This window comes from Eurosta solidaginis, unplaced genomic scaffold (genome assembly GCF_040869045.1).
Source record: "Eurosta solidaginis isolate ZX-2024a unplaced genomic scaffold, ASM4086904v1 ctg00001135.1, whole genome shotgun sequence".
NCBI lineage: Eukaryota > Metazoa > Arthropoda > Insecta > Diptera > Tephritidae > Eurosta > Eurosta solidaginis.
This window is the reverse complement of record NW_027136955.1, coordinates 145,398-169,078: the sequence shown is the minus strand read 5'-3', so window position 1 is coordinate 169,078 and position 23,681 is coordinate 145,398. Positions and strand designations below refer to the sequence as shown.

The 23,681-nt window shown below is 42.6% G+C and overlaps 1 pseudogene; it reads right to left on the bottom strand.

Moving 5' to 3' along the window:
* Positions 1-1,763: 1,763 nt before the first annotated feature.
* The window catches only part of LOC137235853 (nucleosome-remodeling factor subunit NURF301-like), a 135,007-nt pseudogene continuing 113,089 nt past the window's right edge, over positions 1,764-23,681 (bottom strand).

The window sequence follows — 23,681 nt, the reverse complement described above, 5'->3', positions numbered from 1 at the left end:
ACAACCCTGGCGGGAATAGCCTACGCTAACGAGTGTGGCAATTTGTAGAGCTGTCAGCTGTTCACTCTTCCAATCGTTGGAATGAGACCGCTGTGCGGTGCTGCCCATTGCAATGTATTGATGCATAATGGTCATGTCATGAAGTATTTAGGGACAGCTTGCGTCTGAATCCTGACGCGACATTAAATTTATAGTCTGTTCTAAAGGGTTTAATTTCTCCCCTGTTTGTAGCATCGAAAGCATAGATGACACTACTTTATTCCTGCTGGGATTTCAAGCTGACAGGACTGACGAAACCTTATCGGAACCTCAATACACAAAGGCAATTTCTATTATGAAAGCGAGACCACTATGGAGTGTGACATGTTTCTGTTTATGTTTTACATTTTAATTTTGCACTAACCTTTTTAACAATGAAATCAATGCAAATAACCGGGAGAATTATTTCGGTCTCGAGTGGTTCACCCGTTTTTTTTTTTCACAAGAAAGTTGGTTTTGAGTGTGTGTTTATGCACCAATTTGTCAAACTAAAACAAACCTATCATTTATCCCGCGGATCCGACTTGTAATGCATGGGGTCGCGCGCAATGTGTTTACGGCGTAAGAAAAGACAAAAGCAAATGTCATCGAGTGGCACCCTTGTTTCGTTCATTCAAAATGTCATTCATTCATGGAAATTAGTATACAGGCATTTTGAATGAATTTTCATTACGATGGATAAACGTATGATGGGTAAATATACTAGTATCGTTCCTTTTTTATAATCTTATAAATTTTCTAATTTCTTATTCTTTTATTTCATTTCAGGTACTCTTTTTATTTCATTTCAGGTACACCGCTACAAATTAATGAAAAGTTGGATACAAATACCAACACGTTGCGAATGGGAAGTCATGCAACGTAATATGAGCGGTCCAGCGGCGTTAACGAAACCATACAGCTAATTAGAGCAAGTCTTCACCCTACCTCCAAATAATGATTGGTGTAAACCAATCGATGGTTTCACCCATATATTTAGTCTACTGGTTGCTATGACAAGTATCCAGCTGTAATTAGGCTCCCTGAAAGTGTGCAAATCATTTTCAATGGAGAATCGCACAAAGGTGGATGTAGCATATACGAAAACGTGGGCCGATGTTGCATTTACCAAGGGGGGTGGCGTCACGCCGGGTCAGTGCGAAATAACAGAACCAACAACAAATGTTTCGGGATGTAATATTACCATAAAATTACTTGAAGGAGGCAAAGGTATTACGGGCATTCGAAAAACGGGCTACACTCAATACGTGGAGTATTTACAAGTAGACAGAATGGGGCTGTGGAAGAGGCAGATCACGTGATTCAGCACATGCAAAGCAAGAACAAACAAGTAGAATAAGTACCGACCCAAGCCGCAGTAATATCATGCTAAGCGGTGCTGATAATGCTGATATAAAAAAGAGACCATATTGGAACGTTTAAATAAACGTAACAAAGAACGTCAAAACCGGGCTATATGTTAAACTACAGCAACGTAATAAAGAGAATGTACAATTGGGGGGCGCCGATTATTTTGCATTTACATTCGCTGAACGGGTGCGTGCAATAGAGGAACAGTTGCAGGGAATAATTGAAGGTGCAGATGCTGCTGCTACAAAACTATCAGCTCCTATCGCCAACACTAATAACCCTGATTCGACATGCCTCTTCGCTGATATATAACCAATACCAAGCAAACAATATTCTGTTGGACGACGTGCTTCTGATACAGTTTTGCGCAGGTTCTATTTCATGAAACGCCAGTTTGGTATCATAAACGCTGTTGGTATGCTATCTTCAAAATTAATAACGTTTGACGCACTGTTTGTATAATGCTATCCAAACTACCCATTGTTGTACCAATCCACTTAAATTCTGATGCGGTAGTCACTGAAAATTTGTGTGATAAATGTCGACGTTTATCGCGCTGTTCGTTGCGTTGTGGCTTATTCAACGCAATTGGATTTGATGGATATTGATTTATGTAATTTTCAAAACCATGTTCTATAACCAATTTAAGATGTGAAAATTCCTTTGTGTTCCGACTTGTTTTTAGGCGTGTCATTTTGTTGTCTCCACCGCCGCCGCTGATGGCATTTGCACTTATATCAACATCTTCATCATTCGTGCCACGCCTTAATGCCCACGTTTGCTTCTTTTCTTCGTCCATATATGACAGTCTTTGATATTTGTTATGCTCTTCTGTTATGGATTCTGTTAATGTCATCTGTCGTACAATCTCATCTTTCCGCTCAGTAATTTGATTATAGAGTGCAGCTTCTAAGTCATCCTTATCGAGTATGCCCAATAGTAGTTCTCGTTTTGATTCTGTACTATAATCCCAAATTTTGTCATCATATGCAGGTTGGCCTTCAACGAATGTTCTACGTGCTATGAACCAAAGTTTACGTCCATGTCGATCCGAGACAAGTATCATTCCTTATGGGTACGCCTTGTTCCTCTTGTGGCAATACACAATCCACAACACCACTAACTTTATGCGATTTACATGAATTACACTGCCAATCGTCAGTTGGTATATCATGCAATGGTGGATCGACACATTCGAGATGGTAAACAGCAGGGCATGTTGCGCCGCATAATAGATCGCCTAATCTAGACATCTACGACGATGATCATCGTAATGAATTGGACCCTCTTGTAACATTACGTCTCGTATAGCATTGCTTGTAAAATTGATTGGTTAAAGATTGTAAAACTATAGTACGATCGTTAACACACGTAAATGGATAATCGCCAGCAGCACATAAAATATTATATACTTCGCGACTAAAAATTATATCGCTCTCTACATAGCTACGTAATACCTCCGGCCATGTGATGCCATTAATTAGATAGGAAACTTATATTCACCGTATCTTTTGGATCGAGTGGTCCAAAGGTGAGTTCCCTGAAGGAACAAAGTGAGTTCTCTGAAGATTTTCTTCACGTAAAAATGCCTTCACTAACATAAAATGTACGTCTGCAATTGGTGCACTTTGTTCGTCACTTGTCAATGCAGCGCAAAAATCCTCAAAACGAAATGGTGATAAGCGTATTAAATGACGAAAACGTCGTAATACTGCATATACGCTCAATGCCTTGATTATTAAGTCATGTTTCATTAATAAATCGGCAGAAGATTCCGGCAATACCAATCACGATCTGGTAGCCAAATGGGGTCTAGACTTGGTGGCCGCGCTTCGAAATTGGAGTCGAATCTACTGCGCTCGGAGGACGACTTATGAGTATCTACCAGTGCTATCAGAATACAAGCACCCCGATGTGGTCGGAATTACTTTACTCAAGGACTAGTGCTGAGGTAAGTAGGTAGTAATGATAGCTAAAATCACCTTAATTTCAAAAGCAGTTAATTTAACAGGTGGAACAACGTTGACAAAACAACTACCTCAAATGCTACTACAGCCAAACCACAGGAACGTGCAGAACCTGTGCACCACATGACGGAGATTGATACGCCAAACGGATTTAAAGGTATGATGGTAAACTATATTACGTTAAGGTAATAAAATATTAGCAGCCCAATTCCCTTCTCCCCTTCCTCGTATTCTAAATAGAAATTCCTTGTGAGTTTTCTTTCACGTCTCCCTTTCCTCCTATTCTGAACAATGTTCGAAAAGGAGGAAACCAGTTATGGGAGAAGAGTAGGTATTATGACTGTGAGGGAGAGGGATATTTCCTTGCCATCATAGGAGTTTTTCCACTAGTTAAAGGGAATGCATCAAAATAGTTAAAGGAAATTGGTTCTTTTAAGAAAGAACACTTAATTGTACAAATGTGTGCTAAAATATGTATTTGCATTGTACCACAATGTTCTCACTGTTAATACAACCGCATCAACAACCACAATATTCTTTATTTTAAGTCGAAAAGTATCATAAGCAACGGAAGAGCTCTTTGTATACTTGATATAGCCATTTAGAAATTGCGCAAGGATTTTAAGAAGGCTTAATTAAATTTTTGTATATGGCGAAGGGCGAACTCAACTCGACATGGCCGCCAGAAATGTGCCTTGCAGAATGAGAGCAGGCCTCTCCGGCGGATTTGTGTTATCCCGCCGTCTCCTTCTTATGCTCCTCAGTTGATGTTGCTGTGGCACCAATTCATTACTCATTTCACATGAAATGCAATAATGTGCGTGGTTTACACCTTATTTCTTAATTTCAAACAAATTAGCAACAATCATTAGACCTTACAAAATTTTTTTTTTTTTTAAACAAAATAAGAAATGCGCAATGAGATTTCAATTGACAAAACAGCTGACTTCGAAAATTCGAAATTCCTATTCCCCAATTTTTCTTCTCCCTAGGAGAAAAGATATGTAGATGTTTTAAGACAAAATCATGATTATTGATTCACTGGTATTCTGTGGCAGATAGCGGATCTGCGGTAGGGTTCTGTTGGCCTAGTTCGGGGTGAACGAGAGCGGGTTTAAGTGGGTTGTTGTCTTCGTTCGGGATGAACGAGAGCTGGGGTAAGCGGGTTGTAGGCCTCGTTCAGGGTGAACGAGAGCTGGGTTATACGGGTTGTTGGTTATAACGGTTGGGAGTTACAAGTCTCCCTCACCCTCACTGGAGGGTGGTAGTAGGACCAATTTCGTGATTGGTCGGGTGGTTTGTCCTCTTGCCGTATCAAGTTCGACGACTCGAACTCGGTTATCGGGGCCATAATGGAGGTTGGCTATCCGACCTAGTCTCCATTCGTTGGGGGGCAGATTGTCCTCTTTAATGACGACTAAGTCCCCCTGTTTGAGATTCGATTGTGGATGCTTCCACTTAACGCGCTTCTGCAGTTCGGTGAGGTACTCCGTTTTCCACCGCTTGCAGAAGGTTTGATGCAGCGCCTTAAGTTTTTCCCATCGATTGACGAGTGAAGCGCGATTCTCGCTGACGTCAATCTCGGGTGGCGCTAGTAGGTGGCCCCCGACGAGGAAGTGCCCGGGGGTGAGTGGCTCCAGGTTGGACGGGTCATTGGAAGATGGGCTTAGGGGTCGGGAGTTGAGACAGGATTCAATCCTACACAGGAGGGTGCTAAACTCCTCTAGAGTAAATTTATGATCCAATGCGATCTTTTTGAAATGGGTTTTGAAACTCTTGACTCCCGCTTCCCACAGTCCGCCCATATGAGGAGCAGCTGCTGGTATGAAATGCCATGTAATGGTTTGGTGGGCATATTTAGAGAGGGTTTGGTTGCGCGCATTAACGAGGAATGCCTTGACCTCTGAGCGGAGAGCCCTCGACGCACCGACAAAGTTCGTTCCGTTGTCGGAATAGAGGTTTTTCGGGCATCCTCGTCTGGAGACAAACCGACTAAATGCTGCTAGAAACGCGGCGGTGCTGAGGTCGCTAGTCGCCTCTAAGTGGATCGCCTTAGTCGCAAAGCAGACGAATAGACAGACGTAACCCTTAGACATGCGGCATCCTCGTCCGCTGTAAGACTTTATGTCAAACGGTCCTGCGAAATCCACCCCGGTGTTGGTAAATGCCCTGCTAAAGGTAGTGCGTTCCGCAGGGAGGGTTCCCATGAGTTGCGTCGGGGAACGTTTGCGAAATAGCGTACAGGCCTTGCAGTTGTGTATGATGGATCGGATCATGTTTTTGACCCGAGGTATCCAATACTGCGTGCGTAGGAGCCGCAGCATTAGTTGGTTTCCGCCATGTATGGAAATGGTGTGGACAAACTGGACCAGGAGACGGGTGAGTCGGCAGGCGTAAGGGAGGATTATCGGGTGACGCTCGTCGACGGGAACGTCCCTGGATGCGTTGAGGCGACCCCCCACCCGAAGGACATTATCTTCGTCGATAAAGGGGTTTAAAGGGAGAATCTCGCTTTTGGTCGCGATGGGTTTCCTAGTTCTCAGAGAGCTTATTTCTTCGGCATAGTGGTTGGTTTGGGATATCCTTATGAGGCGGCTAGTCGTAGCCTTGATTTCGTCGGGCGAGATCTGGTGAGACTCTGCCTTAAAGGACATTTTAGTTTTTGGACGTGTTCTATTCGAGAATCGTATAATGTAGGAGATAACCCGCAACGCTCTTGATAGATCGGAAAACCGATCAAGAATATCCATCTGTCAATATCTGTCCATAGGTGCATGTTAAATGTGCCTAAGTTCAGGTTCTCCATCACATTTTCCAAAGTTTCAGCCAGCAAGACGGCACCGCATAACTCCAATCTTGGTAGTGAAATTGTTTTTACTGGTGCCACCCTCGTTTTCGCCATGAGTAGACTAACGTATGCCCTATCGTTGATCTTAGCTCGCACGTAAACCGTAGCCCCGTAGGCTTTTTCGGACGCGTCACAGAAGCCGTGAATTTCTATATCGTTGGTTGGGGTGAAGTGCACCCACCGAGGTATACGAATCCGGTTAATGGCGGGGTACTCCTGCATAAAGGTTTGCCACCGATCTAAAGTGATTGTGGATACCGGTTCATCCCAATCCGTCCCCTCCAGCCAAATGTTCTGCATTAATATCTTAGCTACGATGATAATTGGAGCAAGCCAGCCTAACGGGTCGAAGAGTTTGGCGATGGCCGATAGGATCGCCCTTTTTGTTAAGATGTCTTGGTTTTCGATTGGTTTCGCTGTGAAATAGAAATAGTCGGAATGCGCGTTCCAACGGATGCCTAGGGTTTTTACCATGCTCGCGTCCTCGAATTCCAGAAAGTCTTCCGTAAGCCTGTGAGGTTTGGGTATGCCCTGTAGTATCCTACTGCAGTTAGATGTCCACTTTCGCAGAGGGAATCCTGCTGACTTTAATGCAGCTGTGATTTCATCGCGGGCCGCGATTGCTGCTTCGATGCTATGCCCCCCTGCAAGGACGTCATCGACGTACATACTGTTTCGCAAGATATGCGCTGCGGTTGGCAGAGACGCCTCGACGTCATCAGCAAGTTCATGTAGGGTTCTGATCGCTAGATAGGGGGCACAGTTTACCCCAAAAGTTACCGTGTTGAGCTCAAACACGCTGACAGGGTCCTCTGCTTGGAGTCGAAAAACTATTCTTTGGTATTGGGTTTGATTTTCCTTTACCCAAATTTGCCTGTACATCTTCTCAATGTCGCTATTGAAGACGTACTTGTAGAATCTCCATCGGAGGAGCAGTATTGTTAAGTCGGATTGCAGTACTGGGCCGGTGTGTAGAACATCGTTCAGGCTTATGCCATTGGATGTCGGGCACGACGCGTTGAATACGACCCTTACTTTAGTCGTTGTGCTTTCTTCTTTGATCACCGCATGATGCGGTAAGAAATAGCAATCAGTTGATTGTGGTGGTACTACGGTGTGCATCTTAGTCATGTGCCCTAACGTGACATATTCTGTCAGTACCCTATTGTATTCCATCTGTAGGGCCGGGGTCTTGGCTAGGCGCGTCTCGTTCCGATAGAACTGAGAGCAGACGCTCTTGAGAGATGGGCCCAAACAGACGGTTTTTGGGAAGCTTTGTTTGAATGGAAGGGCGACAGTATATCTTCCATCTGAATTCCTTTCCGTTGTGTTTTTATATAGTGCCTCGCAATAGGCATTATCTTCGGTCAGTGCCTTTTTTGTAGGTACGTTTTCAAGTTCCCAGAAAGCGGCTAGCTGCTTGTCTAGGCTAATTTCATTGAAAAAGGATACTCGTGTATTGGTTGGGTGAGGTGCATCTGCACGACCGGTTAAAATCCAACCGAAGACGGTTTCTTGGACGAGAAGCGTATTTAGGACGTTCTTCCGTATACCGTTTAGTATGATCTGGGGATAAATATCGCCTCCAAGTATGAGGTCGACTGGTTCATTAATGAAGAACCTCTTATCCGCCAGAATCAGATCAGGGAATGCTTGCCGAGTCGTTGCGCTCACTTGGCAAGTCGGAAGGTCCCCTGTTAATTGAGGCAGGACTAGGGCCACTGTATGGATGCTTACTAAGGGGTCTGTAAGCGAACCTAAGTTAATTGAGCATGATTCCTTTACCTGTGCAGATGGTGTATTATTTATTCCTGACACCTGCACATGCAAACGTTTGGACGGAAGGTTTATTCGCTTCTTTAGTCTTTCAGTTATGAAAGAGCATTCGGACCCAGAGTCTATCAGCGCTCTGGCGGAAAATTTCACCCCGTTGTACATTATATGAACCCGCGCTGTTCCTAATAACACCCCTTTAGTGGTGTTAGCATGACACGAAGAGACGTTTTTAGTATTATCTTGTCTTTTTTCAGACTCCATCCTTGCCCAGCCTGCTGTGAGGTTGAAGGTGAATTGTCGGTGGCGTTTTGAGTCCACCTTTGAGGAGTTGTCTTTGGTTGTGCTGTCGGAAGATGGAGCAAGGTGTTGTGCCTTGCGTGGCACGTGCTGCAATTGAATTGCCTAGTGCATCGTGTCACGGTGTGTCCACCCGACAGACAATTCAGACAATAACTATTGTTTTTGATAAATTCGATTTTGCCTGACGTGGACAACCTACGGAATTTTTGGCAATTTCGTAATTTGTGCTCCGTACTGTTGCACATCTTACATGCCGACTTTGGTACGCTTGCTTGGTAAACCCCAAGTTCCGTAGAATTTTCCCTAGAATTCGAACTCTGACTTTTGGGTGTTTTTGTTGTTTTATTACCCCTCAGATCGGAAACCGTCTCCAATGTCTGGAAGCGATTGGACAGGAATTTGTCCATATCCTCCCATTTCGGGATATCTGTCTTCCGTTCTACGGTCTGTTCCCAAAGAGGCAATGTAGATTCAGGGAGTTTTGTGGAGCATAAGTAAGTTATGATTGCGTCCCAATTTGTGATGTCAATATTATGACATTGTAGCGCAGAAATGCAATTGTTGATCTCACGTTGCAATTTTTTAATTGATGTTCCACACTCCTGCTCGACTGCCGTCAGATTAAATAAAAGTTTTAATTGTGTGTTGACGAGGATACGTTTATTTTCGTACCTGTCGCTTAGATTCTTCCAGGCGGTTGCAAAACCCTCGTTTGTTAATGAGCACCTGCCCACTATTTCTTTTGCCTCCCCTTGCGTTTTTTGCTTCAAATAGTATAATTTCTCGACATCTTTCAGATCGGTATTGTGGATGTATATCGCCGTGAACATATCTCGAAAAGCTGGCCAGGAGAGGTAGTCGCCTTTAAATACATGGTGTCACAAGGCGGCAGCCGCATTTTATGTCCACGGCGCGAGGAGTCTTCCTCATTTGCTTCATCTTTCGCCGGCTGTGGGGTGATAGCTTCGGCTTCAGCCGCCACAGCAGACATGCATTGCAGGTAGCATGCAAAGCAACTTTTATTTTTCTTTCTTAATGAGCTGAGCTCGTCTTTGGAGAGTTCAGAATTGCCGAGAAGACTTTCATATGTGGACTTGGTCTTCTTCCATAGTGCCCTTAGCTCCTCTTGCAGTAGTGCAAGGGTGTGCTTGTTCCGGGATTCGGCCGGGGTGGAGTTGAACTCTTGTTCAAACTCCACTATGGAATCAGCCAATCTAATATAAGTCTCCATTGATTTTATTAATTTGAATATTTTGTCTCTTTGAAGGTGTCGAGCTCGGAGGTAAACGACTTAGTGGGTTTGGTGTAAATGCAACCACAACAAAAAATTATAAGAGTGTTTTCGTTTTTGCTGTGATTGCGCTATATAAGTAAAAGCTTTAGGAACACACGAATTCTGATTGAATGTGTTAACACAGATAGCAATCTTATGTGAATAGTGCTAAGCAAAAATTTAATCAAATGTAAATTATGCCGTGTATGTAATGTGGCCGGTGATATGAACCACTTATAGAAATCCTCACGAGGATTGTGCAAGCCACAGATAGAAATACTGACGAGGATTTAATGTGTATGCAGTGATATGGAAATAAACACAAATAGAAATCCTGACGAGGATTTAGTGTGTATAAACTGATATAAATGCAGTGATATGCAGCACAGATAGAAATCCTGACGAGGATTTAATGTGTATGCAGTGATATGGAAATAAACACAGATAGAAATCCTGACGAGGATTTAGTGTGTATAAAGTGATATAAATGTAGTGATATGCAGCACAGATAGAAATCCTGACGAGGAATTAATGTGTATGCAGTGATATGGAAATAAACACAGATAGAAATCCTGACGAGGATTTAGTGTGTATAAAGTGATATAAATGTAGTGATATGCAGCACAGATAGAAATCCTGAAAGGTTCTAGTCGGTGCGAAGTGATATTAAGCACGGATAGAAGTCCTGAAAGGATTTAATGTGTCTACAGTGATATGCAATGCAGAGAAGAGAATCGTCTGCAAATATTTAATGTGTCTTAACAGGTGTGTTGGACACAGATAGAAATATTTTGAAAACTTAGCGTGTTTAAAAAAAATTAAAAACGCAGATGGTAATCCCAATGTGGATATAGTGTAAAATGTGAACCACAGATAAAAAAATCCCAATGAGGATTTAATGTGAAACACAGATAGAAAATCCCAATGAGGATTTAATGTGAAACACAGATAGAAATCCTGACGAGGATTAAATGTGTATACAAAGTGAAAGTGAACGCCAAGTATTCCCGAGTAGCCAACCAGGGATCTTTCCCAATATAAAAAATAAATTTGTTTATCCAACTTACTGTGGAAAATTACGATTTAAAGTATTTATTAAGAAAAAAAAGTGATAAAGATACAGCTATATAATATAAAACTCAGTATAAATTGTGTGATCAAGCCACTAGCCACCCAACGTAGTGATACTTTTTTGGCTTTTGGTAATATTTCAGCTCGCAAACTGATTACTAAAGTGAATTCCGTGATAGACAAGCTACGGCTATCAACCAAGTGTAATTATGGTTCCTGACTAGGAAGTTTGTCTATGTATGTGACGATGAGGGGGTACAACACAGTGCAGTGATGAGTGTGAAAAAAAACTAAAAAAAAATTCACTGACTGTCTGCCTTGAGCGGTGTCGAGTAACCCTTACCACTGGTGGGGGGAATTACCCGATCGTCAAAAGGCGATTGGTGTGTTTATAACCACGAATTCTAACAATTTCACTTGCTTTGCCTTTTTTGTCTAACACGGAATGCACTTTCCGTGCGTAAATCACGCAAATAAAAAATGTTTTGTGCAACCAAGCAACCACGTACCTTGTGTTTTTAGTTGATCGATGGGCAGCGATGTGTTGATGTGATGGACTGTAGAGTGATGACAAACTGTGATGATGATGGACTTTGACTGATGAGTATGATGATGATAAGATTGTATGTGATGTCGTGACGATGATATTAGTGGACTGTATGAGTGATAATGGACTGTATGATGATGTGATCTCGACGTCAATAGACTGTGTGTGATGATTTTATGGCAGTATGTGTGTTGTGTGATAGCGAGTTGCCAAAATGTTGTGCTAGTTGGTTTTGTTTCGCTGATTACTTTTTCCAAATTAACACTTTTATAAATTTGCTAATATTTTTCAATTATTCTGCTGCGCTGATTCTGTGTTGTCTTCAAATTTTTGATTTTCTCGGCGCGTAAGGACCAATGTTTTGCGGGGCAGTGTGGACCCGGGGAAGTCGGGCGTGTGTGTCGCAAATAAAAAGAAAGCAAAGAAAAGAATTAGGGCGAGTAACAACAAATGTATTCACGTTATAAACAATATAAATTCTCAGCTTTATTTATCATCAAAAAGGGAATTGCTTCACAAACTAATTCGAATTCAAAGTTCTTAAATTGTTAATTACACATTCGTGCACGGCAAATGTTAGTAATATGACGACCGCAAATTGTTGGATAGATTACAATTCAAAAATAGAAATATTGGTGGCTGATTGCCAGACAATTGCCAAGTGCAAATTCTAATGTTAAAAAATCGCAATTATTAAGAAGAATCACAATAGCAAGGTGCGATTATAGCGTAATTATATGCACAACCTATGAAAAGATACGTAATATGATAACTCACCTGTGAGATAGCTGCTGGCTCGTTGACGTTCCAAAATAGAAAAGGCAGACCAAGACCGCGAACAAGTCCGCGGCACCCGCCGATAGCTAACTTTCGTTGAGTTTTTCCCCTTCAAAGTTAGCTTTCGGCTGGTGTTAGCCGTTACCGGTAATAATAATAAAAACTAATGTGCGTGTTAGGGTGGTCCGAAATATTTAGGCTGGTGGCCTAAACAGCTAGAGTCACCCCTGGTTCACCTTTATTGCGATACCTCGAAAAGGCGTCCACCTATAGAACTAAGGCCCACTCCGTTTTAAAATACTCATTAACTCCTTTCGTTTGATACCCATATTGCACAAACGAATTCTAGAGTCACCCCTGGCCCACCTTTATGGCGATATCTCGAAACGGTGTCCACCTATGGAACTAAGGATTACTCCATTTTAAAATACTCATTAAAACCTTTCCTTTGATACCCATATTGTACAAACAAATTATAGGGTCACCCCTGGTCCACCTTTATGGCGATATCTCGAAACGGCGTCAACCTATGGAACTAATGATTACTCCTTTTTAGAATACTCATTAACATCTTTCATTTGATACCCATATCGTACAAACGCATTCTAGAGTCACCCCTGGTTCACCTTTATGGCGATATCTCGAAAAGGCGACCACCTATACAACAACCACCACTCCCTTTTAAAACCCTCATTAATACCTTTAATTTGATACCCATATCGTGAAAACACATTCTAGAGTCACCCCTGGTCCACCTTTATGGCGATACGGCATCCACTTATAGAACTAAGGCCCACTCCCTTCTAAAATACTCATTAACACCATTCGTTTGATGCCCATATTGTACATACAAATTCTAGGGTCAGCCCTGGTCCACCTTTGTGGCTATATCCCTAAATGGCGTCCACCTATAGAACTATGGCACACTCCCTCATAAAATACTTTTTAATGCCTTTCATTTGATACACTTGTCATATAAACACATTCCAGGGTTTCCCTCGGTTCATTTTCCTACATGGTTATTTTCCCTTATGTTGTCACCATAGCTCTCAACAGATAGCGGATCTGCGGTAGGGTTCTGTTGGCCTAGTTCGGGGTGAACGAGAGCGGGTTTAAGTGGGTTGTTGTCTTCGTTCGGGATGAACGAGAGCTGGGGTAAGCGGGTTGTAGGCCTCGTTCAGGGTGAACGAGAGCTGGGTTATACGGGTTGTTGGTTATAACGGTTGGGAGTTACAAGTCTCCCTCACCCTCACTGGAGGGTGGTAGTAGGACCAATTTCGTGATTGGTCGGGTGGTTTGTCCTCTTGCCGTATCAAGTTCGACGACTCGAACTCGGTTATCGGGGCCATAATGGAGGTTGGCTATCCGACCTAGTCTCCATTCGTTGGGGGGCAGATTGTCCTCTTTAATGACGACTAAGTCCCCCTGTTTGAGATTCGATTGTGGATGCTTCCACTTAACGCGCTTCTGCAGTTCGGTGAGGTACTCCGTTTTCCACCGCTTGCAGAAGGTTTGATGCAGCGCCTTAAGTTTTTCCCATCGATTGACGAGTGAAGCGCGATTCTCGCTGACGTCAATCTCTGGTGGCGCTAGTAGGTGGCCCCCGACGAGGAAGTGCCCGGGGGTGAGTGGCTCCAGGTTGGACGGGTCATTGGAAGATGGGCTTAGGGGTCGGGAGTTGAGACAGGATTCAATCCTACACAGGAGGGTGCTAAACTCCTCTAGAGTAAATTTATGATCCAATGCGATCTTTTTGAAATGGGTTTTGAAACTCTTGACTCCCGCTTCCCACAGTCCGCCCATATGAGGAGCAGCTGCTGGTATGAAATGCCATGTAAGGGTTTGGTGGGCATATTTAGAGAGGGTTTGGTTACGCGAATCAACGAGGAATGCCTTGACCTCTGAGCGGAGAGCCCTCGACGCACCGACAAAGTTCGTTCCGTTGTCGGAATAGAGGTTTTTCGGGCATCCTCGTCTGGAGACAAACCGACTAAATGCTGCTAGAAACGCGGCGGTGCTGAGGTCGCTAGTCGCCTCTAAGTGGATCGCCTTAGTCGCAAAGCAGACGAATAGACAGACGTAACCCTTAGACATGCGGCATCCTCGTCCGCTGTAAGACTTTATGTCAAACGGTCCTGCGAAATCCACCCCGGGGTTGGTAAATGCCCTGCTAAAGGTAGTGCGTTCCGCAGGGAGGGTTCCCATGAGTTGCGTCGGGGAACGTTTGCGAAATAGCGTACAGGCCTTGCAGTTGTGTATGATGGATCGGATCATGTTTTTGACCCGAGGTATCCAATACTGCGTGCGTAGGAGCCGCAGCATTAGTTGGTTTCCGCCATGTATGGAAATGGTGTGGACAAACTGGACCAGGAGACGGGTGAGTCGGCAGGCGTAAGGGAGGATTATCGGGTGACGCTCGTCGACGGGAACGTCCCTGGATGCGTTGAGGCGACCCCCCACCCGAAGGACATTATCTTCGTCGATAAAGGGGTTTAAAGAGAGAATCTCGCTTTTGGTCGCGATGGGTTTCCTAGTTCTCAGAGAGCTTATTTCTTCGGCATAGTGGTTGGTTTGGGATATCCTTATGAGGCGGCTAGTCGTAGCCTTGATTTCGTCGGGCGAGATCTGGTGAGACTCTGCCTTAAAGGACATTTTAGTTTTTGGACGTGTTCTATTCGAGAATCGTATAATGTAGGAGATAACCCGCAACGCTCTTGATAGATCGGAAAACCGATCAAGAATATCCATCTGTCAATATCTGTCCATAGGTGCATGTTAAATGTGCCTAAGTTCAGGTTCTCCATCACATTTTCCAAAGTTTCAGCCAGCAAGACGGCACCGCATAACTCCAATCTTGGTAGTGAAATTGTTTTTACTGGTGCCACCCTCGTTTTCGCCATGAGTAGACTAACGTATGCCCTATCGTTGATCTTAGCTCGCACGTAAACCGTAGCCCCGTAGGCTTTTTCGGACGCGTCACAGAAGCCGTGAATTTCTATATCGTTGGTTGGGGTGAAGTGCACCCACCGAGGTATACGAATCCGGTTAATGGCGGGGTACTCCTGCATAAAGGTTTGCCACCGATCTAAAGTGATTGTGGATACCGGTTCATCCCAATCCGTCCCCTCCAGCCAAATGTTCTGCATTAATATCTTAGCTACGATGATAACTGGAGCAAGCCAGCCTAACGGGTCGAAGAGTTTGGCGATGGCCGATAGGATCGCCCTTTTTGTTAAGATGTCTTGGTTTTCGATTGGTTTCGCTGTGAAATAGAAATAGTCGGAATGCGCGTTCCAACGGATGCCTAGGGTTTTTACCATGCTCGCGTCCTCGAATTCCAGAAAGTCTTCCGTAAGCCTGTGAGGTTTGGGTATGCCCTGTAGTATCCTACTGCAGTTAGATGTCCACTTTCGCAGAGGGAATCCTGCTGACTTTAATGCAGCTGTGATTTCATCGCGGGCCGCGATTGCTGCTTCGATGCTATGTCCCCCTGCAAGGACGTCATCGACGTACATACTGTTTCGCAAGATATGCGCTGCGGTTGGCAGAGACGCCTCGACGTCATCAGCAAGTTCATGTAGGGTTCTGATCGCTAGATAGGGGGCACAGTTTACCCCAAAAGTTACCGTGTTGAGCTCAAACACGCTGACAGGGTCCTCTGCTTGGAGTCGAAAAACTATTCTTTGGTATTGGGTTTGATTTTCCTTTACCCAAATTTGCCTGTACATCTTCTCAATGTCGCTATTGAAGACGTACTTGTAGAATCTCCATCGGAGGAGCAGTATTGTTAAGTCGGATTGCAGTACTGGGCCGGTGTGTAGAACATCGTTCAGGCTTATGCCATTGGATGTCGGGCACGACGCGTTGAATACGACCCTTACTTTAGTCGTTGTGCTTTCTTCTTTGATCACCGCATGATGCGGTAAGAAATAGCAATCAGTTGATTGTGGTGGTACTACGGTGTGCACCTTAGTCATGTGCCCTAACGTGACATATTCTGTCAGTACCCTATTGTATTCCATCTGTAGGGCCGGGGTCTTGGCTAGGCGCGTCTCGTTCGGATAGAACTGAGAGCAGACGCTCTTGAGAGATGGGCCCAAACAGACGGTTTTTGGGAAGCTTTGTTTGAATGGAAGGGCGACAGTATATCTTCCATCTGAATTCCTTTCCGTTGTGTTTTTATATAGTGCCTCGCAATAGGCATTATCTTCGGTCAGTGCCTTTTTTGTAGGTACGTTTTCAAGTTCCCAGAAAGCGGCTAGCTGCTTGTCTAGGCTAATTTCATTGAAAAAGGATACTCGTGTATTGGTTGGGTGAGGTGCATCTGCACGACCGGTTAAAATCCAACCGAAGACGGTTTCTTGGACGAGAAGCGTATTTAGGACGTTCTTCCGTATACCGTTTAGTATGATCTGGGGATAAATATCGCCTCCAAGTATGAGGTCGACTGGTTCATTAATGAAGAACCTCTTATCCGCCAGAATCAGATCAGGGAATGCTTGCCGAGTCGTTGCGCTCACTTGGCAAGTCGGAAGGTCCCCTGTTAATTGAGGCAGGACTAGGGCCACTGTATGGATGCTTACTAAGGGGTCTGTAAGCGAACCTAAGTTAATTGAGCATGATTTCTTTACCTGTGCAGATGGTGTATTATTTATTCCTGACACCTGCGCATGCAAACGTTTGGACGGAAGGTTTATTCGCTTCTTTAGTCTTTCAGTTATGAAAGAGCATTCGGACCCAGAGTCTATCAGCGCTCTGGCGGAAAATTTCACCCCGTTGTACATTATATGAACCCGCGCTGTTCCTAATAACACCCCTTTAGTGGTGTTAGCATGACACGAAGAGACGTTATTAGTATTATCTTGTCTTTTTTCAGACTCCATCCTTGCCCAGCCTGCTGTGAGGTTGAAGGTGAATTGTCGGTGGCGTTTTGAGTCCACCTTTGAGGAGTTGTCTTTGGTTGTGCTGTCGGAAGATGGAGCAAGGTGTTGTGCCTTGCGTGGCACGTGCTGCAATTGAATTGGCTAGTGCATCGTGTCACGGTGTGTCCACCCGACAGACAATTCAGACAATAACTATTGTTTTTGATAAATTCGATTTTGCCTGACGTGGACAACCTACGGAATTTTTGGCAATTTCGTAATTTGTGCTCCGTACTGTTGCACATCTTACATGCCGACTTTGGTACGCTTGCTTGGTAAACCCCAAGTTCCGTAGAATTTTCCCTAGAATTCGAACTCTGACTTTTGGGTGTTTTTGTTGTTTTATTACCCCTCAGATCGGAAACCGTCTCCAATGTCTGGAAGCGATTGGACAGGAATTTGTCCATATCCTCCCATTTCGGGATATCTGTCTTCCGTTCTACGGTCTGTTCCCAAAGAGGCAATGTAGATTCAGGTAGTTTTGTGGAGCATAAGTAAGTTATGATTGCGTCCCAATTTGTGATGTCAATATTATGACATTGTAGCGCAGAAATGCAATTGTTGATCTCACGTGCAATTTTTTAATTGATGTTCCACACTCCTGCTCGACTGCCGTCAGATTAAATAAAAGTTTTAATTGTGTGTTGACGAGGATACGTTTATTTTCGTACCTGTCGCTTAGATTCTTCCAGGCGGTTGCAAAACCCTCGTTTGTTAATGAGCACCTGCCCACTATATCTTTTGCCTCCCCTTGCGTTTTTTGCTTCAAATAGTATAATTTCTCGACATCTTTCAGATCGGTATTGTGGATGTATATCGCCGTGAACATATCTCGAAAAGCTGGCCAGGAGAGGTAGTCGCCTTTAAATACATGGTGTCACAAGGCGGCAGCCGCATTTTATGTCCACGGCGCGAGGAGTCTTCCTCATTTGCTTCATCTTTCGCCGGCTGTGGGGTGATAGCTTCGGCTTCAGCCGCCACAGCAGACATGCATTGCAGGTAGCATGCAAAGCAACTTTTATTTTTCTTTCTTAATGAGCTGAGCTCGTCTTTGGAGAGTTCAGAATTGCCGAGAAGACTTTCATATGTGGACTTGGTCTTCTTCCATAGTGCCCTTAGCTCCTCTTGCAGTAGTGCAAGGGTGTGCTTGTTCCGGGATTCGGCCGGGGTGGAGTTGAACTCTTGTTCAAACTCCACTATGGAATCAGCCAATCTAATATAAGTCTCCATTGATTTTATTAATTTGAATATTTTGTCTCTTTGAAGGTGTCGAGCTCGGAGGTAAACGACTTAGTGGGTTTGGTGTAAATGCAACCACAACAAAAAATTATAAGAGTGTTTTCGTTTTTGCTGTGATTGCGCTATATAAGTAAAAGCTTTAGGAACACACGAATTCTGATTGAATGTGTTAACACAGATAGCAATCTTATGTGAATAGTGCTAAGCAAAAATTTAATCAAATGTAAATTATGCCGTGTATGTAATGTGGCCGGTGATATGAACCACTTATAGAAATCCTCACGAGGATTGTGCAAGCCACAGATAGAAATCCTGACGAGGATTTAATGTGTATGCAGTGATATGGAAATAAACACAAATAGAAATCCTGACGAGGATTTAGTGTGTATAAAATGATATAAATGTAGTGATATGCAGCACAGATAGAAATCCTGACGAGGATTTAATGTGTATGCAGTGATATGGAAATAAACACAGATAGAAATCCTGACGAGGATTTAGTGTGTATAAAGTGATATAAATGTAGTGATATGCAGCACAGATAGAAATCCTGACGAGGATTTAATGTGTATGCAGTGATATGGAAATAAACACAGATAGAAATCCTGACGAGGATTTAGTGTGTATAAAGTGATATAAATGTAGTGATATGCAGAACAGATAGAAATCCTGAAAGGTTCTAGTCGGTGCGAAGTGATATTAAGCACGGATAGAAGTCCTGAAAGGATTTAATGTGTCTACAGTGATATGCAATGCAGAGAAGATAATCGTCTGCAAATATTTAATGTGTCTTAACAGGTGTGTTGGACACAGATAGAAATATTTTGAAAACTTAGCGTGTTTAAAAAAATTAAAAACGCAAATGGTAATCCCAATGTGGATATAGTGTAAAATGTGAACCACAGATAAAAAAATCCCAATGAGGATTTAATGTGAAACACAGATAGAAAATCCCAATGAGGATTTAATGTGAAACACAGATAGAAATCCTGACGAGGATTAAATGTGTATACAAAGTGAAAGTGAACGCCAAGTATTCCCGAGTAGCCAACCAGGGATCTTTCCCAATATAAAAAATAAATTTGTTTATCCAACTTACTGTGGAAAATTACGATTTAAAGTATTTATTAAGAAAAAAAAGTGATAAAGATACAGCTATATAATATAAAACTCAGTATAAATTGTGTGATCAAGCCACTAGCCACCCAACGTAGTGATACTTTTTTGGCTTTTGGTAATATTTCAGCTCGCAAACTGATTACTAAAGTGAATTCCGTGATAGACAAGCTACGGCTATCAACCAAGTGTAATTATGGTTCCTGACTAGGAAGTTTGTCAATGTATGTGACGATGAGGGGGTACAACACAGTGCAGTGATGAGTGTGAAAAAAAACTAAAAAAAAATTCACTGACTGTCTGCCTTGAGCGGTGTCGAGTAACCCTTACCACTGGTGGGGGGAATTACCCGATCGTCAAAAGGCGATTGGTGTGTTTATAACCACGAATTCTAACAATTTCACTTGCTTTGCCTTTTTTGTCTAACACGGAATGCACTTTCCGTGCGTAAATCACGCAAATAAAAAAATGTTTTGTGCAACCAAGCAACCACGTACCTTGTGTTTTTAGTTGATCGATGGGCAGCGATGTGTTGATGTGATGGACTGTAGAGTGATGACAAACTGTGATGATGATGGACTTTGACTGATGAGTATGATGATGATAAGATTGTATGTGATGTCGTGACGATGATATTAGTGGACTGTATGATGATGTGATCTCGACGTCAATAGACTGTGTGTGATGATTTTATGGCAGTATGTGTGTTGTGTGATAGCGAGTTGCCAAAATGTTGTGCTAGTTGGTTTTGTTTCGCTGATTACTTTTTCCAAATTAACACTTTTATAAATTTGCTAATATTTTTCAATTATTCTGCTGCGCTGATTCTGTGTTGTCTTCAAATTTTTGATTTTCTCGGCGCGTAAGGACCAATGTTTTGCGGGGCAGTGTGGACCCGGGGAAGTCGGGCGTGTGTGTCGCAAATAAAAAGAAAGCAAAGAAAAGAATTAGGGCGAGTAACAACAAATGTATTCACGTTATAAACAATATAAATTCTCAGCTTTATTTATCATCAAAAAGGGAATTGCTTCACAAACTAATTCGAATTCAAAGTTCTTAAATTGTTAATTACACATTCGTGCACGGCAAATGTTAGTAATATGACGACCGCAAATTGTTGGATAGATTACAATTCAAAAATAGAAATATTGGTGGCTGATTGCCAGACAATTGCCAAGTGCAAATTCTAATGTTAAAAAATCGCAATTATTAAGAAGAATCACAATAGCAAGGTGCGATTATAGCGTAATTATATGCACAACCTATGAAAAGATACGTAATATGATAACTCACCTGTGAGATAGCTGCTGGCTCGTTGACGTTCCAAAATAGAAAAGGCAGACCAAGACCGCGAACAAGTCCGCGGCACCCGCCGATAGCTAACTTTCGTTGAGTTTTTCCCCTTCAAAGTTAGCTTTCGGCTGGTGTTAGCCGTTACCGGTAATAATAATAAAAACTAATGTGCGTGTTAGGGTGGTCCGAAATATTTAGGCTGGTGGCCTAAACATCTAGAGTCACCCCTGGTTCACCTTTATTGCGATACCTCGAAAAGGCGTCCACCTATAGAACTAAGGCCCACTCCGTTTTAAAATACTCATTAACTCCTTTCGTTTGATACCCATATTGCACAAACGAATTCTAGAGTCACCCCTGGCCCACCTTTATGGGGATATCTCGAAACGGTGTCCACCTATGGAACTAAAGATTACCCCATTTTAAAATACTCATTAAAACCTTTCCTTTGATACCCATATTGTACAAACAAATTCTAGGGTCACCCCTGGTCCACCTTTATGGCGATATCTCGAAACGGCGTCCACCTATGGAACTAATGATTACTCCTTTTTAGAATACTCATTAACATCTTTCATTTGATACCCATATCGTACAAACGCATTCTAGAGTCACCCCTGGTTCACCTTTATGGCGATATCTCGAAAAGGCGACCACCTATACAACAACCACCACTCCCTTTTAAAACCCTCATTAATACCTTTAATTTGATACCCATATCGTGAAAACACATTCTAGAGTCACCCCTGGTCCACCTTTATGGCGATACGGCATCCACTTATAGAACTAAGGCCCACTCCCTTCTAAAATACTCATTAACACCATTCGTTTGATGCCCATATTGTACATACAAATTCTAGGGTCACCCCTGGTCCACCTTTGTGGCTATATCCCTAAATGGCGTCCACCTATAGAACTATGGCACACTCCCTCATAAAATACTTTTTAATGCCTTTCATTTGATACACTTGTCATATAAACACATTCCAGGGTTTCCCTCGGTTCATTTTCCTACATGGTTATTTTCCCTTATGTTGTCACCATAGCTCTCAACTGAGTATGTGATGTTCGGTTACACCCGAACTTAACCTTCCTTACTTGTTGTAGCTACAAAGCTTCGCCATCGTACACAATCTTTGGTTCAACATTTTAAACTTTAGGAATACGCTATCACTTTATCTCTCCCTTCTCTTCCACTTTCTCTACCACTTTTTCACATACTTTTCGCTCACTTTATCTCTTTCTGCTTTTTGCGCACTCCAAGGCGAGTCCATACCAGCTTATGGCAAAGCGAAATCAACCTATGTAATTCGTTGTGCAGACTAATGTCAAGTCAAAAGAAAATTTACAATGCATGTCATATAAGTTTTTCTACGTTCCTTGCTCTCCTCTTTCTATATTCTCCCATCTATTACTTTCTCTCTTCCTCTCTTTCCATCTTCCATCGGTCCCTAGACTTTTCTAACAAATCGCACCAAAAATAAAGTTTTTTGAATTTGACGAATTTGACGATTTTCGTGATTAAAAGAAATGCGAATTCAGTACCAGGTATTGTTATCCTTTCAGCTGATTGCTTCTTCTTGATAGTTTCCCATCAGCTGATTGCTTCTCCTTGCAATTGGGTTGACTTCGCTTTGCCACCACCTCGTATGAATTCACCTTGGTTAAATGTTATCGGTTCCTTTGTTATAGACTATGGGAGCCTTATCGCTTGTTGGTGGTGGCGAATTTCTGGATCATTACATCAAACTCTACTTGTAAACCTGTCGAGTTTATAGAATTTTTCCAATCATTACAAATTCAAGTCGAAAAGATTAAAATTCATTAATTTTACAAAAATTAGCTGTATTTGCAAAAACACTGGAATTTCTATTAACTCTATAGTTATTATTTAAATATTACTAAGCCAAATCTAAATTAGTGCGTCCCAACGCAAAGAATAATTTTTTTAACCATTAAAAAATTTAACGATAGTCATTAATGGAGATAATGAAACCGTCATTAACTTCACGCTCCACCACGAAAACCAATAAAGGCGTTTCCAAAACTGCAATCCACAAGACGAAAATTGGCAAATGCCAACATCCCAGTGGAACAATACATCGTAATCCATATTTGAATTTTGTGAGCGATTTTCGTCAACGTAATACAGGACTCCCCGCTGTGGAAACAATTAAACGTGGCGCTAAAGAGTGGATGAGTATGGCAAAAGAGGATAAATTGCAATACATTGAAAAGGTTAGTAGACTTTATTTGAATTTAAAATGACGTACATTTGTAAGTATTTACAGTAAGCATTTTATGCACCTAAAAAGCGTAAGTCAGCACACTCCCCTAAGTCTTTGGGGACAAATTTTGCAGTTACAACAACAACATAAAATGTATAATGTAATATCGCAGTATTTGACTAAGCTCCTGTATTCAGTTATTTCTGCAACTGAATGTTCGGCTTTTTTTTTTTCTCTGACAGTCATTATGGAATACCTGAAAAACGCCAGTAGCCGAGCCACAGCGGCTCATCGCCAACCTCGTGTTCTTGTATATAACAACTCTTGGATCGAAAAAAATGTATATATATATGTATATGTGTATATATGGACTGTGTTGTGCAAAGGTTTATGACCGTTTTCCCCAGCGGGTTAGGGGGCCTGTCGTAAGAGGCGACTAAAATACTAAATTGAGGGGTTGTATAGCGCAACCCTTTCAAGGTGTTGCCAGCGCAAAATATAGCTTATCCAACCCAATTGTCAACCTCACCTACCCGTGGCGAATCATGTTACTTTAACAGCGCGGCTCTGGAGACTCCAAGTTCCTCATGGATCTAGGGGGGCGGTATGGCCTGGAAGGTTTAATGTGGTCATACTAAATCGTTCCCGAGATGGTCGGGCTGGTGCCTTAGTGGTGCTTGATACTGGAAAGTACCGGATCTGCATCCGGCAAAGGACCATCAACATCGATAACACTCCCCAAGGGCTTCGGGGAGTATCCTTATCGCTTCAACAACAACAACCGTCAAATTTTTGATCAGGCTCTAGCTAGCAGTTTGTAGTGGAAGTGACTGAAAAGCGGACTAGCTATCTTAAAATATGGATACATATTTTTCAAGGTATTGGGCAATCCGTATTGGAAAGGAAAGGAAAAGTATGTAGGTAGAAGAAAGTAT